This window comes from Mobula hypostoma, chromosome 18 (genome assembly GCF_963921235.1).
Source record: "Mobula hypostoma chromosome 18, sMobHyp1.1, whole genome shotgun sequence".
NCBI classification, from domain to species: domain Eukaryota; kingdom Metazoa; phylum Chordata; class Chondrichthyes; order Myliobatiformes; family Myliobatidae; genus Mobula; species Mobula hypostoma.
This window is the reverse complement of record NC_086114.1, coordinates 6,419,617-6,435,987: the sequence shown is the minus strand read 5'-3', so window position 1 is coordinate 6,435,987 and position 16,371 is coordinate 6,419,617. Positions and strand designations below refer to the sequence as shown.

The 16,371-nt window shown below is 42.9% G+C and overlaps 1 protein-coding gene and 1 long non-coding RNA gene across 3 annotated transcripts in view; one reads left to right on the top strand and one right to left on the bottom strand.

Annotated features, from left to right (window-relative positions):
• Positions 1-391: 391 nt before the first annotated feature.
• Positions 392-14,244, bottom strand: LOC134358308 (uncharacterized). Its single transcript, XR_010020852.1, has 3 exons — positions 14,133-14,244; positions 9,907-10,501; positions 392-619 (listed from the first exon to the last, which is right to left on the bottom strand). It is a non-coding gene; the product is annotated as an uncharacterized LOC134358308 (long non-coding RNA).
• Positions 13,922-16,371, top strand: part of LOC134358307 (annexin A4-like) — a 103,414-nt gene continuing 100,964 nt past the window's right edge. The window contains exon 1 of one of the 2 annotated variants that reach the window (XM_063070389.1): positions 13,922-14,221. The gene's annotated coding sequence lies outside the window, so the exon portion shown is untranslated. The remainder of the gene's footprint in view (positions 14,222-16,371) is intronic. The other variant, XM_063070390.1, reaches the window with a different exon arrangement.

Here is a 16,371-nt window from a genome sequence, read left to right as displayed (position 1 = left end):
GTGTGTGGGGGCATTTCAGTTATTGTGCTGCCGTGCGGCTTCGAGGAAACAGTGCTGGTCTCCTGCTGAACACCAGTTTTTAATAAATTACCCATTATTTGGAATACCAATTTTGTGTGATCTTCCAGCTTACTCCTACAATAATAACTATAAATATTTAAGTTAGCTTAAAAAATTGATCATATATCTATAAGGTGACACAATGCCCCAGAGTGGCTGTACAAATACTCTTAGACTTCCTTATTAATCAATCTAAACCCCCTAATTATTGTGTGGAAGAACGGGGTTGAACTTGTGCCATGGGGTGTTGTGTGACTTCGGATCCTCTGGTGAATATGAAGAAGCTCCCTGTCATACAAATATAAGTTTGAGGAAGTGGGCATCGCTCAGATCTGAAACGGATGCACACATTGTGGATCTGATGAAGGGTCTCAGCCTGAAACATCGACTGTATAGATGCTGCCTGGCCTGCTGAGTTCCTCCAGAACTTCGTGTGTGTTACTTGGATTTCCAGCATCTGCAGATTTTCTCTCGTTTGACGTTGTAGATCTAAACGGCCACTAGATGACGCTGCAACTCCATACTAGAGAACTGCAACAAAGCCAGATCGGTGTCGTTCCTTAAAGATTAAAGATGAACCTTTATTTGTCACATTTACATCGAAACATACAGTGAAAAGTGTAGTTTCTCTCAAATCAAATCAGAGAGGATCGTTCTGGACGTCAATGGGTCATGGGTGACTTTAACTTCCCTAATATTGATTGGCACCTGATTAGTTCCAAGGGTTTAGATGGGGCAGAGGAGTGTGTCCAGGATGGATTCCTATCACAGTATGTGGACAGGCCGACCAGGGGGAATGCCATACTAGATCTAGTACTAGGTAATGGACTGGGTCAGGTCACAGATCTCTCAGTGGGTGAGCATCTGGGGGACAGTGACCACCGCTCCCTGGCCTTTATAATTATCATGGAAAAGGATAGAATCAGAGAGGACAGGAAAATTTTTAATTGGGGAAAGGCAAATTATGAGGCTATAAGGCTAGAACTTGCGGGTGTGAATTGGGATGATATTTTTGCAGGGAAATGTACTATGGACATGTGGTCGATATTTAGAGATCTCTTGCGGGATGTTAGGGATAAATGTGTCCCGGTGAGGAAGGTAAAGAATGGTAGGGTGAAGGAACCATGGGTGACAAGTGAGGTGGAAAATCTAGTCAGGTGGAAGAAGGCAGCGTACATGAGGTTTAGGAAGCAAGGATCAGATGGGTCTATTGAGGAATATAGGGAAGCAAGAAAGAAGCTTAAGAAGGGGCTGAGAAGATCAAGAAGGGGGCATGAGAAGGCCTTGGTGAGTAGGGTAAAGGAAAACCCCAAGGCATTCTTCAATTATGTGAAGAAAAAAAGGATGACAGGAGTGAAGGTAGGACCGATTAGAGATAAAGGTGGGAAGATGTGCCTGGAGGCTGTGGAAGTGAGCGAGGTCCTCAATGAATACTTCTCTTTGGTATTCACCAATGAGAGGGAACTTGATGACGGTGAGGACAATATGAGTGAGGTTGATGTTCTGGAGCATGCTGATATTAAGGGAGAGGAGGTGTTGGAGTTGTTAAAATACATTAGGACAGATAAGTTCTCGGGGCCTGACGGAATATTCCCCAGGCTGCTCCACGAGGCAAGGGAGGAGATTGCTGAGCCACTGGCTAGGATCTTTATGTCCTCGTTGTCCATGGGAATGGTACCAGAGGATTGGAGGGAGGCAAATGTTGTCCCCTTGTTCAAAAAAGGTAGTAGGGATAGTCTGGGTAATTATAGACCAGTGAGCCTTGAGTCTGAGGTGGGAAAGCTGTTGGAAAAGATTCTTAGAGATAGGATCTATGGGCATTTAGAGAATCATGGTCTGATCAGGGACAGTCAGCATGGCTTTGTGAAGGGCAGATCGTGTCTAACAAGCCTGATAGAGTTCTTTGAGGAGGTGACCAGGCATATAGATGAGGGTAGTGCTGTGCATGTGATCTATATGGATTTTAGTAAGGCATTTGACAAGGTTCCACACGGTAGGCTTATTCAGAAAGTCAGAAGGCATGGGATCCAGGGAAGTTTGGCCAGGTGGATTCAGAATTGGATTGCCTGCAGAAGGCAGAGGGTCGTGGTGGAGGGAGTACATTCAGATTGGAGGATTGTGACTAGTGGTGGCCCACAAGGATCTGTTCTGGGACCTCTACATTTTGTGATTTTTATTAACGACCTGGATGTGGGGGTAGAAGGTTGGGTTGGCAAGTTTGCAGATGACACAAAGGTTGGTGGTGTTGTGGATAGTGTAGAGGATTGTCGAAGATTGCAGAGAGACATTGATAGGATGCAGGAATGGGCTGAGAAGTGGCAGATGGAGTTCAACCCGGAGAAGTGTGAGGTGGTACACTTTGAAAGGACAAACTCCAAGGCAGAGTACAAAGTAAATGGTAGGATACTTGGTAGTGTGGAGGAGCAGAGGGATCTCGGGGTACATGTCCACAGATCCCTGAAAGTTGCCTCACAGGTGGATAGGGTAGTTAAGAAAGCTTGTGGGGTGTTAGCTTTCATAAGTCAAGGGATAGAGTTTAAGAGTCGCGATGTAATGATGCAGCTCTATAAAACTCTGGTTTGGCCACACTTGGAGTACTGTGTCCAGTTCTGGTCACCTCACTATAGGAAGGATATGGAAGCATTGGAAAGGGTACAGAGGAGATTTACCAGGATGTTGCCTGGTTTAGAAAGTATGCATTATGATCAGAGATTAAGGGAGCTAGGGCTTTACTCTTTGGAGAGAAGGAGGATGAGAGGAGACATGATAGAGGTCTACAAGATAATAAGAGGAATAGATAGAGTGGATAGCCAGTGCCTCTTCCCCAGGGCACCACTGCTCAATACAAGAGGACATGGCTTTAAGGTAAGGGGTGGGAAGTTCAAGGGGGATATTAGAGGAAGGTTTTTTACTCAGAGAGTGGTTGGTGCGTGGAATGCACTGCCTGAGTCAGTGGTGGAGGCAGATACACTAGTGAAGTTTAAGAGACTACTAGACAGGTATATGGAGGAATTTAAGGTGGGGGCTTATATGGGAGGCAGGGTTTGAGGGTCGGCACAACATTGTGGGCCGAAGAGCCTGTACTGTGCTGTACTATTCTATGTTCTATGTTCAAAGACCAACACAGTCTGACCATGTGCTGGGGGAGCAGCTCATGTTTCCAGTGCCAACATAGCATGCTGACTACAACAGTACTAAAACTTTTAAAGTAAATTTCATTATTAAAGTACATGTATGTCACCATATACAGCCCTGAGATTTGTTTTCCATCTACTTATTTTGATATTGAAATGGTTCAGAACACTATCTCACTACGTTCCTCTTCTTTCACTATTTTTAAATTTATTTTCTTATCATGGCCTTTAGTTTTTTAAACTTTTCAACATGAGTAAGATCAAGCACTGTACTGCTGCACAAAATAATAAATCTTAACGTATGTCAGTGATAATCAACCTGATTCTGGCCTTATCACAACACAAAACTATATCAAAGCATTTTGCAACCAATGGATGATTTTTTTTGGTCTAGAAAGGGTATAGATAGGGTTAATGCAAGCAGACTTTTTTCACTGAGATTGAGTGAGACTCGAACTAGAGGTCATAGGTTAAGGGTGAAAGGTGAAATGTTTAAGGGGAACATGAGGGGATTTTCCATTCAGAAGATGGTGAGTGTGTGGAAAGAGCAGCCAGCGGAAGTGGTCGATGCGGGGTTGATCGCAATGTTTAAATGAACTTTGGATAAGTACATGGATTGGAGGGGTATGGTCCAGGTACGGGTCGATGGAACAAGACAGAATAACAGTTTGACATGGACTAGATGCGCCAAAGGGCCTGATTCTGTGCTGTCGAGCCCTGTGACTGCTTGTTTATGTACAACAATATCCCACAAAATATTTTGATAATGACAGCTAATCTGTTTCAGAGATGGACTTCAAAGGATTTATTTTTGGCTTCATAATATTAGGATAACTTGCTGAATCTAATTTCAAAATAATTTGATGTACAGCGGATACCAGTTAATTGGGACACATCAGGACCAGTCTGATCCATTTCAGCAGCTGCTGAACTGAGCCAAAATGTACTAGAAATGGTTAAGTTGTACAATGGGAATAATCAATAGGCACAACAAAGACAGACTACCATTTATTCAAGTAACAAATTGTGCTTTTAAATGAAATACAGAGCAAAGTAGAGCACTACCCATAGTACTACAATACTACCAAACTAACTGTTAGGAACTGATACACATTGGCAGGGGAATTCATCCAGTGCACACTGCTGTGTTCTTTTGATTGACTGTAAGTGAACAAAATCAGCACAGACACCTGGTGTAGATCATGGACTGCCTTCATTGCCTTCAAATAAAAGACAAAATTATTGAATCGGTGTCTGTCGTCTCAAAGGGATAACAACACAAGCGCATGCCACTAATGGTATTTAAAACTCTGTGATGTCTTACTGCTGTTCCTGGCATCTCCAACTCTGAATACTTTAAACTGTGGTGAGCAAAACAGTTCTGAATTGTCTTGCTCCTTATTTCTCATCAACTATCAATGACAAAAATCGCTGCTTTCTGAACACAACTGACACTATTTGAAAACTGTTCACTCTAAGCACAGGGCAGTGTCTAACAAGTGTAGGTAGCTGACGTTAGTTAGAAACTGTTCAGTAACAGTCTTCTGTCCCAATTAAGTGACATACTGTCCCAAATAAAAGAAGGGAGTCCCAGCTGTTTTCTTGAATTAGTTTTTGTTCTTTAGGAGTTGTCTCAAAGAAGTGGCTGCCCGATTAATCGGAATTCACTGTATTTCTCTCTGGTTGAGGAACCGTGATCATTGTTCAAAACTTCCAGCAGTGTGTAAGGAGTTTGTACGCTCTCCCTGTGACCGTGTGGGTTTCCTAAGGGTGCTCCAGTTTCCTCCCACATTCCGTAGATGTACGGGTCACGTTGGTAACTTGCGGGTATGCTATGTTGTTGGTGCAAGCAGAGCAAAACTTGTAGGCTGCCACCAGCACATCTTTGGATAGGATTGGTTGGTGAGCCAAACAATGAATTTCCCAATGTATTTGGAAGATTCAATGTGCGTGTAACAAATAAAGCTAAGCATAAGCCATAGGAGCAGAATGAGGCTATTCAGCCCATCAAGTCTGCTCCACCATTACACCATGTCTGATTTATTACACCACTCTCCTATCTTCTCCCCATAACCTTTGAGCCTGACTAATCAAGAACCTATCAACCTCCACTTGAAATATACCCAATGACTTGTCATCCACAATATCTGTTGTAATCAATTCCACAGGCTCATCACCCCCTGGCTGAAGATATTTCTTCTCATCTCTGTTCTAAAGGGACGCCCTTGTATATTGAGTCTGTGCCCTCTGGTCCTAGACTCCACCGCCATGGGAAATATCCTCTCCATATCCACTCTATCTTAGTCTTTCAATATCCAGTAGGTTTCTTTACCTTTATCTATATTAAGGGCAGAAAGGTTTGGGGTAATATCTTGATGGTAAATGGTGAGTGGAGCATTTTGTGTCCATGGCAACCTTGAAATAATATTAAAAGTCCACCTGGTGATTGAAACACAACATCCCCTCAGTTTATGAATGAAAGCTCAGTGGTAACTGTGAGGTGGCATTATTAAATACATACAGAAAAGCAATATTTTCCACCAGTCACTGAAATATGTTTCCTTAAACAACCTCAAGGGTGTATCTGGTTTATGATCTGGAAAAATAAATCAGAAATATCAAAGGATGGTTTAGATTTGCTTGTGTGGGATTGTGAGTATTTGTACGTAAGTTTTTATATACATTCCAACACCCACTGTGATGTTCTCTTTTGTTGAGCAGATCCATCTCCCCACTGTGTCGTTGTTTCTACCATTCTGACTCATTCTTGACTCAAGTTCCAACAATGATTCCAGCACTCTGGCCTTTGGCAATTTAAAAATGTTAACGTCCGCTCTTTGCAACAAAGTGGAAGTCAATGTCAAAGGCAGGTCGATTGTCAGATGCACAAGTGGACGGTTGTACAGGTGCAATGAAAAACTTGCAGCAACATTACAGGCACAAATTAGACATAGGAGCAAAATTAGGCCATTTGGCCCATCGTGTCTGCTGTGCCATTCCATTAAGACTAATTTACTATCCCTCTTAACCTCATTCTCCCGCCTTCTCCCCATAAACCGTGACACCCTTATTAATCAAGAACCTATCAACCTCTGCTTTAAACATACCCATTGACTTGGCCTCCACAGCCGTCTGTGGCAATGAATTTCACGGGTTCAGCATCTTTTGGCTGAAGAAATTCCTCCTCATCTCTGTTCCAAAGGAACATCCTTCTATTTTGAGACTGTGCCTCTGGTCCTAGACTCCGCCACTATAGGATACATCCTCTCCACATCCGCCCTTCATCAACGTTCCCTCTAAGGAACACTTCTTTTGCTACCAGCGCACAAAGGAAATTAAATCGCACACAAAAGTTTGTCACCCTCTACCTCGTTGGCACGTTAAGTATATTTCATGATCGTACACAATCACATTTTCTTTTCTGGTTTCTGATGCAGATGGTGATAACAATGTGGAGTTTGCGATGATTTGTCTACTGAGTTTAGAACTGGCTTATTAAAACAGTTTTTAATGAAGAAATTATTGATTCACTATGTTGGATTGCAGGGAAGCAAAAGGTATGAAGTGCAAAAGAACTGCTAATTCATTTAATGAAACAGTAGAAACTGCTACACCAAATGCTTGTGAGGTCAGGAACATGCAGCTACAAGAAATATTTATGTACAATACAGAAGCTGATTTTACCTGAGTGCTTTGTCGCAAGCCAAAAGTTGTTGGAGAATTTGCAAGTGGGAAGAAGAGGAATGATGTTCGGAAACTTGACGTTGTTTAGCAAGCAAATCACACATGGACAGTGTGCAAAAGCTCTGGCAAGAAAACCCTTCATTACCAGCTACAGGCCTGCTACATAGGTTTTGTGAGAGTGCAGATGAATGAGAGCAAAAGCAGTCAAACCCAGAGGAGATCAGAGTTCTTATCAACAGTGATAAATTTTAGCTAGCTGTTAAAATGAATACCTCAATATATAAAATCCAGTGCACACATATTGTTGTCACTGGGCAAAAATCTGCACAGCACAAGATGTTTGTGCACACTGATTATTACAAATTAGAGTGAACCTTGCTGCTCATTCTTCTAAACTCCAGCAAGTACAGACCCAAAGCCAGAAAAAAAGGCATAAATTATTCAAAATTTTTACAGAAAAAGCACAAATCTATTTTAGTGTAAAGTGGTGAAATTAACCAATTGTCACTATGGCTTTTGCCCTATTCTTTACTTCCCACTTTAGAAAATTGTTTGACAAGGGTGGTGAGAAATTATTGAGTACCGGAGTTAGGTGTCATGTTACAACTTTACAGATCGTTGGTTAAAACTCACTGAAGTATTGGATGCAGCTCTGGTTGCTGCTCCACAGAAATGGCGCGATTAAACCAGAGAGGGTGGCCAAAAAGATTCACAAGGAATATTGCTGAGAACCTAGGGCTCGAGTTAAAAGGAGAGACTGGATAGGCTGGGACTTATTTCTCTGGAATGTAGGAGGTTGATAGGTGAGCTTATTGTGGTTTGTAAAACCATGAAAGGCATCAATAAGCAGGTTCTCACAGTGCAGAGGGGATCCTGACCTCCTTTATGCCATGGCCCAATACCATTAAAGCAAGGGGTCCTTGGACCCCATGTTGGGGACCCCTGGGTTAGAAGAAGGAACCTCTTCTCCTTTACACTAAAGTTCTAGCAGAATATAACTTTATTTTTAGTTGCATTTGTTAGCGCTTAAACTTGATAGCTTGTTTTATCCCCCGTGCCAGATTTGTTGAACCTTGGTGATATTTATAGAGGATATTTTTAGAATGGGTTTTGGAAACTGCTTAGTGATCATGCGTCTTTCAGTAACACCACATGTCCAACCCCTACAAAGATTCCCATTCACAAGACCCATGGAGACTTCTTTCCAATATATTTATACTATTACTTTTACAACATGATGGCATGAACATCAATTTTTCCAAATTCTGATAATTTTTGACCCCTCTCCCTTCATCCTTTTTCAGTCCCCATTCTGGCCTCTTTCTTCTTGTCTACACCTGCCTATCACCTTTCCTTGGTGCCCCTCCTCCTTCCCTTTCTCCCATGATCCACTTTCCTTTCCTATCAGATTCCTTCTTCTCCAGCCCTTTGCCTTTTACAATTATCCCCTCGCAGCTTCTTGCTTCTTCCCCTTCTCCTACCAACCTGGTATCACATATCAACCTCTAGTTTGCCCTCCTTCCCCGCCCCCCCCCAATCTTCTAACTCTGGTACTTCCCCTTTCATTTCCAGCTCTGAAGGGTCTTGGCCCAAAACAACAACTATTTATTTCCATAGATGTTGCCTGACCTGTTGAGTTCCTCCAGCACTTTCAAAGTTCAAAATAAATTTATTATCAAAGTAGGTATATGTCACCATGTACGACCCTGAAATTTATTTTCTTTCAGGCATACTCAGTAAATCCAAGAAACGCAATGGAATCAATGAAAGACCACACCCACAAGTGCAGACAAACAACTAATGTGCAAAGGTTAAACAAAGTACAAAAGAAAAGAAAGAAATAATGATAATAAATTAAAAAGCATTGAATATTGAGAATATGAGATGAAGAATTCTTGAAAGTTGGTCCATAGGTTCAGTAATGGGGCAGGTGAGGTTGAGCAAAATAAGATCCCGATGGGTGAGGGGTAATAACTGTTCTTGAACCTGGTGCTGTGAGTCCTGAGATTTGTCTTCCCACGGACAGCCACAAAACAAAGAAAACCATGAGACTCACTCAAAGAAAAGACATTAAATACCCCCCCACCCCGTGTGAAAAAAAACAAATTGCATAAATGACAACAAAAAAAGCAGTGAAAACACAGAATATAAAACACAAAATCAAAAGGCATATTTCAGTTCAGCTCTGTGTTCATTAACTGTGAGCTGCCCCGATTCAAAAGCGCCCTAACTAGCAACAGGGGAGTGTTGCGATGTCGGTTAGAAGCTGCAAATAAACAGAGGGAATTTGAAGAAAAAGAAGCAGATAAAAGGAGGGAGTTTGAGCTACAGACGGAGAAATTAAAATCTGAGAATCAGGCTTCTGGTTCTAAGAAACAGTTTGTTGCTGGTTGAGAGGTTATTTTGGCTCCTCCATTTAATGAAGCAGAAGTGGACAAATATTTCCAACATTTTGAAACTATTGCTCTGAGTTTAGAGTGGCCGAAAGAGAGATGGCCAGTGATGTTACAAAGTGTAATTAAAGGCAAGGCACAAGTTTATACAGCTTTAAATGCTGAGCAAGCACTGGATTATGATATTGTGAAACAGCATATATTGAAAGCATATGAACTGGTTCCGGAGGCTTATAGAGAAAGATTCAGAAATCTGTGGAAAAAACTTACATGGAATTTGCCTATGAGAGATCTGTGTGTTTTGAGAGATGGGTTCCTCTAAAAATGTGAATGAGGAGTATAATAAATTAAAAGAGTTGATTTTACTGGAGGAATTTAAAAGGAGCATTCCTGTTGAAGTGAGGACATACTTAAATGAAAGGGGCACTGCTACATTGCAAGAGACTGCTAAATTAGCTGATGAGTATGCTTAAATTCACAAGAATAAATTTTCTCTAGGTAGGACTTTTAAAAGGAAAAATAACACAGAGGGTAAACCAGAAATTAGATCTGAAGTTAGTGAGAAAGGTAAGGATGAAGGAAGACGCGAAGGAAAGACATTTCGGTCCTATTTGTAATTATTGTAAGAAACCTACCCTTTTAAGAACTGTTCCAGAGTTGCCGTATAGCAGTTAACTTCCGATTAAGTTAGTCGTTTAAATACATTTCGCTATTTTTGAGCAAAGTTTAATAAATGTTTGTTTTTATAAAATCCAACTCAATTCTATATTCAATGTTGCCGGTCACGTGACATCAGAAAAACTAGAAACACATCATCCGTGAATTAGAGTCCACAATCCACAAACCACGTCGATTAAACCTTGCTCTGGCACCATCCTCTGATAGCATCGAGGGAGAGAGAGCTCACTTGAATGCAGGAAGCTTTCCTCAGGAGCACTGAGCGAGAAGGAGAGAGAAACCACCACACACAGACACCTTCCTCCGGCAGTAGTGAGTGAGAGGTTGATAGATAGTGCTGAACACTCACTCGCCTTGATGATTTCACTTTCATCGGCAAGATTGGCAAGAGATGGAGTTGAACACGGGCTTGCGCCGTGTCTCCAGGTTGCACGCTTTACTTGCAGCCTCCTGGAACCCTCTCAGAGACGGCAAAGCACCAGATCACCCAATCGGCCCGGAAACAAGGCGTCAGAATGTAGATTGTAGGCTCCAACAGCAGCAGAACCACATCTGAAAGAAAAAGAACTGAAAGGAGTTGCTTCGTGACTCATCTTGAGGATGTCGCCCTTGGTAGTGTTGTGTACAGCTCTTCCCCCCATCTGAGATATTTATCCAGAATGCTGTTCACGCAGGGCCCAAACATGCCAAGAAACCCTCCCACCCGTCCAGCAATTTCTTTGACACCCTATCAACTGTTAGGATGCAAAACAGCTTCTTCCCCCAGCTGTAAGGCTTCTGCACTCCCTGCCACCACCCAGGTCTCATCACATATGAAGTGCCTGTAGCATTATGCTGTTTGCTTTTTAACTTGTGCTGTAAATGCACCTTATTATTAACTTATTTGTGATAATATTACTCTATGTGTTTTGCGTGCATGTACTGTGTCGTGCACCTTGGTCCGGCAGAACACTGTTTCATTTGGTGTGCCGTTCAATGGCAATAAACTGCACTTGAACTTTAACCCTTAGGAAAATATTACTCCAGCAAAAGGACTCCAGTCATAAATTCCCTGGTTCTGAGATGTATCTGCATCACAGACTATCTTTTCATGGGTACAATGTAATTTAAATGCTATTTGCATAAATTAATATAATAAAACAGAAAAACATTAATTGTACATATTTTACAATTGGCTGATAATATCTATACCTATGTATTTCTTGAGGAGTAGCTTGTTTTATGAAGTTGGGATTTTTAATATTTCTGGAATATTGAAGACCTGTTGTTGTATTCTAGATGGTGAGTCATTTGAATGGGATCTTGATGAAGTTTTAATTATCTTGTTACCCTTCCTGTTCTTATCGGCAGAGTTTATGAGGAAGTTTCCAGGAAGTCTCAGACATCCATGCTGACACAATGGGCCTTCAATCCAGTGAGAGTCAAGCCAATCTCCTCCTTTTCTCTGGTGATGAGGGAAGCATACCTGATTATTTACCCCGCCATACACCTGATTTGTGAAAGAATGCCCCTGTATTCTGAAAGAGCCAAGGGTTGGCTGAGGAGAGCCACCAGTGAGCACATTTGCAAGGAGTGCTGCCACGAGAAAGTGGCATCGTTCAGCAAGGACCCCCGCCATCCAGGCCATGCTCTCTCCTTGTAGTGCCATCAGTCGGAGGTAGGGGAGCCTCAAGACCCACACCACCAGGTTCAGAAACAGTTATTACCCTACAACAATCAGGCTCGCGATTCTACAACCTGAACTGATCGTACAATCCACAGACTCACTTTCAAAGGCTCCCTGCAACTCATGTTCTCAGTGTTATTTTTATTTTCACTTTGTCTTCTTGTGCACATTGGTTCTTTGTCAGTCTTTGTGTATAGTTTTTCATAAAATTCAGTTGTATAGTTTCCAGTAAATGCCTGCAAGAAGATTAATCTCAAGATAGTACATGGTAACAAATAAATACTTTGTTAGTAAGTTTACTTTGAACGGGTGCTGTATTCAAATTGTTTCAGAGCAGAAGATGTAAATCCTCGAATATTAGGAGTTTAAGGTCATCTGACTCACAACCCCATTTTTGGAAGGAATCCAGATCAGATGGGTTTAGAGGGATATAGATCAAAAGCAGGCCAATGTGGCTAACTAAGATAGGCATTATGGTAAGTACAGATTGTTTGACTCCATGACTAATTCCACCCTGGGCTCTCTGGCCCTCATCTCAGCTGGTCCTGAGGAGATCTGGTTTCCTGATTTTCGATCCATCCTTTCCTGCTGTAGTAGTGCAATCACTCGTCAAGTGTGATGTTCTCCTAAAGCAGGGGTTCCCAACCGGGGGCCCACGGACCTCTTGTTTAATGATATTGGTCCAAGTCATCAAAAAGGTTGGGAACCCCTGCTCTCAGGGGTCGTCTCTTGGTGGGTCCTCAGGTGGTTTTGTAGAGGCCAATCTGGGGTCCACATATTCTGGTGCAATGTGGACACAGGTAATCGGTGGCGGTGGCTGTGGTTAGTGGTCAGTCGTTGGGCCTTTTGCTTGTTCAGTCTCTCCTTTGGTTGCTACCACTTGTTCTCTGTGATACAGTGAAGGTTGCTCGTGCGGCACAGCCCCCTCTTAAATAGATTTCCTCCACATTTATCTACTGAGTGCAAAGTCTTCCCGGTTTTTAGATGTTTCCTGTGTAGATTTTTCCAAAGGAACGCAATTAACAGCAAGAAAGTAACAGTTTCCTGCCATTATCATCCACAACCATTTGAAGACAATTGTGAACTTAAGGATTCCTGTATTTTGAATTTGAAACCCCAGCCTGAGTGTAAAGGAAATAATTAAATTTCCTGGCTGAGCTGGTGACAAATGAGGTGTTGTTTTTGAAATGTTGGTGTGGGCCTTTGAATTTTTTTTATCTACATCATCCCAACAAGTTATAGAACGTAGAACAGTACAGCACAAGGACAGGCCCTTCAGCCCACGATGTTGTGCCGAACCAAATAAATTAGTGATCAAAGGGCCAACCAAACTAATCACTTATGTCGGCACGACGTCCATATCCCTCCCTTTTCCTCACATTCATGTGCCTATCTAAATGTCACTTAAAAGTTTAAAAACTACTTTAACCATACATGGAATCAGAGGGCTAGGGGGTCAAACAAATGCAAATGTGTGTCTTGGTCAGCATGGATGGGCTGAAGGGCCTGATTCCGTGCTGTAATTCTATACCACTTTCAATCTGTGGATCTGTAAATGAAGTTGACTTCCTCTTGTTGATCTTATTCAAGATCTAATGTAATTCATGTCACAGTGTGTCTCCTTACCCCCTCAACACAAACTGCTACTGAACTCCCTGCCTCCACTCAGCTGCCATGGTGCCGGTAGAATTAACGGGTCTCAGTCTGAAACTGCGACTGTTTTTCCCTCTCCACAGATGCTGCCTGACCTGCTCAGTTCCTCCTGCATCTTGTGTGTTCCCAATCATTTCACTTGCCAGATCTCACCCCGATATTTAACATATTTCTATGCACTATGTCTTAGGCTTCCAAGTGATAAATGAGTTTATTACTGTCACGTACTGAGATACAGCGAAAAGCGTGTCTTGCATACCGTCCATACAGATCAACTCATCACACACAGCACTGAGGAAGTCCAAGGTAAAACAATTAACAATGCAGGATAAAGTTCAAAGTAAATTTATCATCAAAGTACATTGTTACCAGACACAACCCTTTGATTCGCTTTCTTGCGCGCATACACAACAGAATCGATGAAAACTGATGGACAAATAACCGACGTGCAAAAGATAACAAAGAAAGTTAAAAATAATAATTAATAAGGAATAAACACCGAGAACGTGAGACGAAGAGTCCTTGGAAGTGAGTCCATAGTGTTAGAGTGTTAAGAGTCGCAGGGAGGCAGTCAGGTACACGGTTAAAACGAGGTAGATTGTGACTGTCTTGCCCCCGATGGGAAAGGCGAGAATGTACGCGGTGGATGGGTGGGGTCTCTGAATATGCTGACTGCCTCGTCGTGGCAGCGAGATGTGTAGATAAGATGCACGTTCTCCGTGCACTTTTACACGGAAGTGAATAATAATCAACAGATTTTTAAAAAATATGCCTGCAGCTTCGGAGACTTTTTTTCTGTTTTCCCCGGCTGTCTTGACGTTGCGAGTGGGAGGGTCTGATTGAGCAAGAGGTCAACACGCCTACCTCCAGCGCGGGACTGGGTGCGAAGTGGGAAGGACACCTCCTCAGTTTAACTCGGCTTCAAGGGGTTCATTCGGGAGATCAGAGCGCAGGTAGGTCGAAGTGTACGTTGTGCCTTTGCAGACGGTCGTTCCCCTGAAGCTCGGCGTGACCTCCTCCCATCTTCCACTCCCCAAGTAATGGCAGGGAGCCACAGGGGAACTAAGTATCCGGAGCAGACACTCGGGTGGCGCCTCAGTCGCTTGGTGCAAGTCTCTAACAGGGGTTGAACTAATTGATAGGAAACTCGGACGGAGGGAACGGACAGCTCGCAAGATCTTGAGATATGTGTCGTATGAATATGCCCCCCCCCCCCATGGCCAGAGTTCGGGTTGTATTAATGAGCAGTCGGGCCACTTAACGCTAATTTTGTCGGTGCCAGGGAACGCTGCAGTGTTACGGAGGTCGCACTGCGGTCTTAATCTTTGCAAGCTCACCTACTTCTGCGCAATGAAGTATTTATTTTTAATCTGTGCTTCCGGCCCCGTACTGGACAGGGTGTATGGAGAAACATAAATTTCCTTGTAGTTGCCACTTCCTGTTTTGTATTTTTGGGCACGGTTATACCGTATGCGGAGGAGCGGCCAGCCAGTGAAGAGAGCTGGGAACTTGCAAATCACTCGGCAGGTCAGGCAGCGACGGGCAGAGGGAAACGGGGTTAATTCTTCCGGTGAGACAAGAACATGTGCGGGTGCTGGAAATATTGAGCGACACACTACAGAAGTTCAGCGTGGACTAGATGGGCCGAATGCTGGAGGAACTCAGCAAGGCAGGCAGCGTCTACGGGGAGGAATAACAGACAACGTTTCAGGCTGAGACCCTTCATCAGGATCGAGAAGGGTCTCAGCCCCGAAACGTTAACCGTTTATTTCCCGCCGTAGATGTTATCTGACCTGCTGAGTTGCTCCAGTATTTTGTGTTATCTGGTAATCACTTGCTAGAATTGTACCTGACTTTTTGCTGTTGAGGGAAGTTGGAGGTGAGCTGCGGACTTGAACACCTGTACTCCCATCAGGTGAAGATTAACCACTGCAGTTTTGCATTTTTATCAGGTCTCCGCTGGAAACGTCGACTGTTTATTTCTCTCCTTAGATGCTACCTGACCTGCAGAGTTCCTCCAGCATTTTGTGTGCTGCTGTATAGTGTTTCAGTCTAAAGACCCATCAATCTGTCCACTTACCGTCCTGGACTGACTACCATATCTAAATTACAAGTCATCACCATCATCCTTTGTGGCGTTAACGAATTAGTTCTGAGCTACTCGCATTATTTTGCAAGCACCTCCAGTGAGTAATCTTGAAGCGTTGTTCCTCTGTCACCAGTGTTTCCTGATTCCCGTGACTTCCTATCAGAAGCAGACTACTATTGCGAGTAACTTATCAAAAGGTCAGGCTGATTAAAGAGTTTATTTTGATGGCAAATCTAAAAGTGAAAAATGATTGTAGCTAGCATGGTTGCCTAGCAGCTAGCGGTGCGTTTTACAGCGACCGCGGTCGGAAAATTAGGGTTCATTTCCTGCTGCCCTGTGTACGGACGGGCCTTGCAAAATTTGTGTGATCTAGAGGGAATCCCTGCTGATTGTGATCTCACCCACTCTACTGTCTCTGGTCTCAGAGGTTGTGGGTTGGGAGGAGCTCATGGAGAAGCCTAGATTAGGTACCTTTCAAAGTTTATATTATCACAGTATGTATACATTACCATTTGCTACCTCAAGATTCATTTTTTTGCAGGCATTTACAGGAAAATAAAAATAGAATTAATGAAAAACTATACAAAGAGTGTCAAACAACCAGTATCCAAAAGAAGACAAACTGTCATAGAATCATAGAGCACTACATCACAGAAACAGGCTGTTCAGCCCATCTAGTCTGTGCCAAATAAATAATACTAAGAACATGAGTCTGAATTTGTAGAATCAGTTCAGAGCTGAGTTGAGTGAAGTTATCCACGTTGGTTCGAGAGACTGATTATTGTAGTGCAGTTTCCCAACCTGGGGTCTGTGGACTTCTTGATTAACGGTGTTGGTCCATGCCATTTTAAAAAAAAGGTTGGGAACCCATGTTCCCATGAATCTGGTGGTGTGGGACCTCTGACCCCTGTACCTCCTACCTAATGGTTATAGAGAGAAGAGAGCATGGCCGGGAAGGTGGGAGTATTTTCAGATGAATTCTGCTTTCTTGTGGCAGCATTCTGTGTAAGTGTG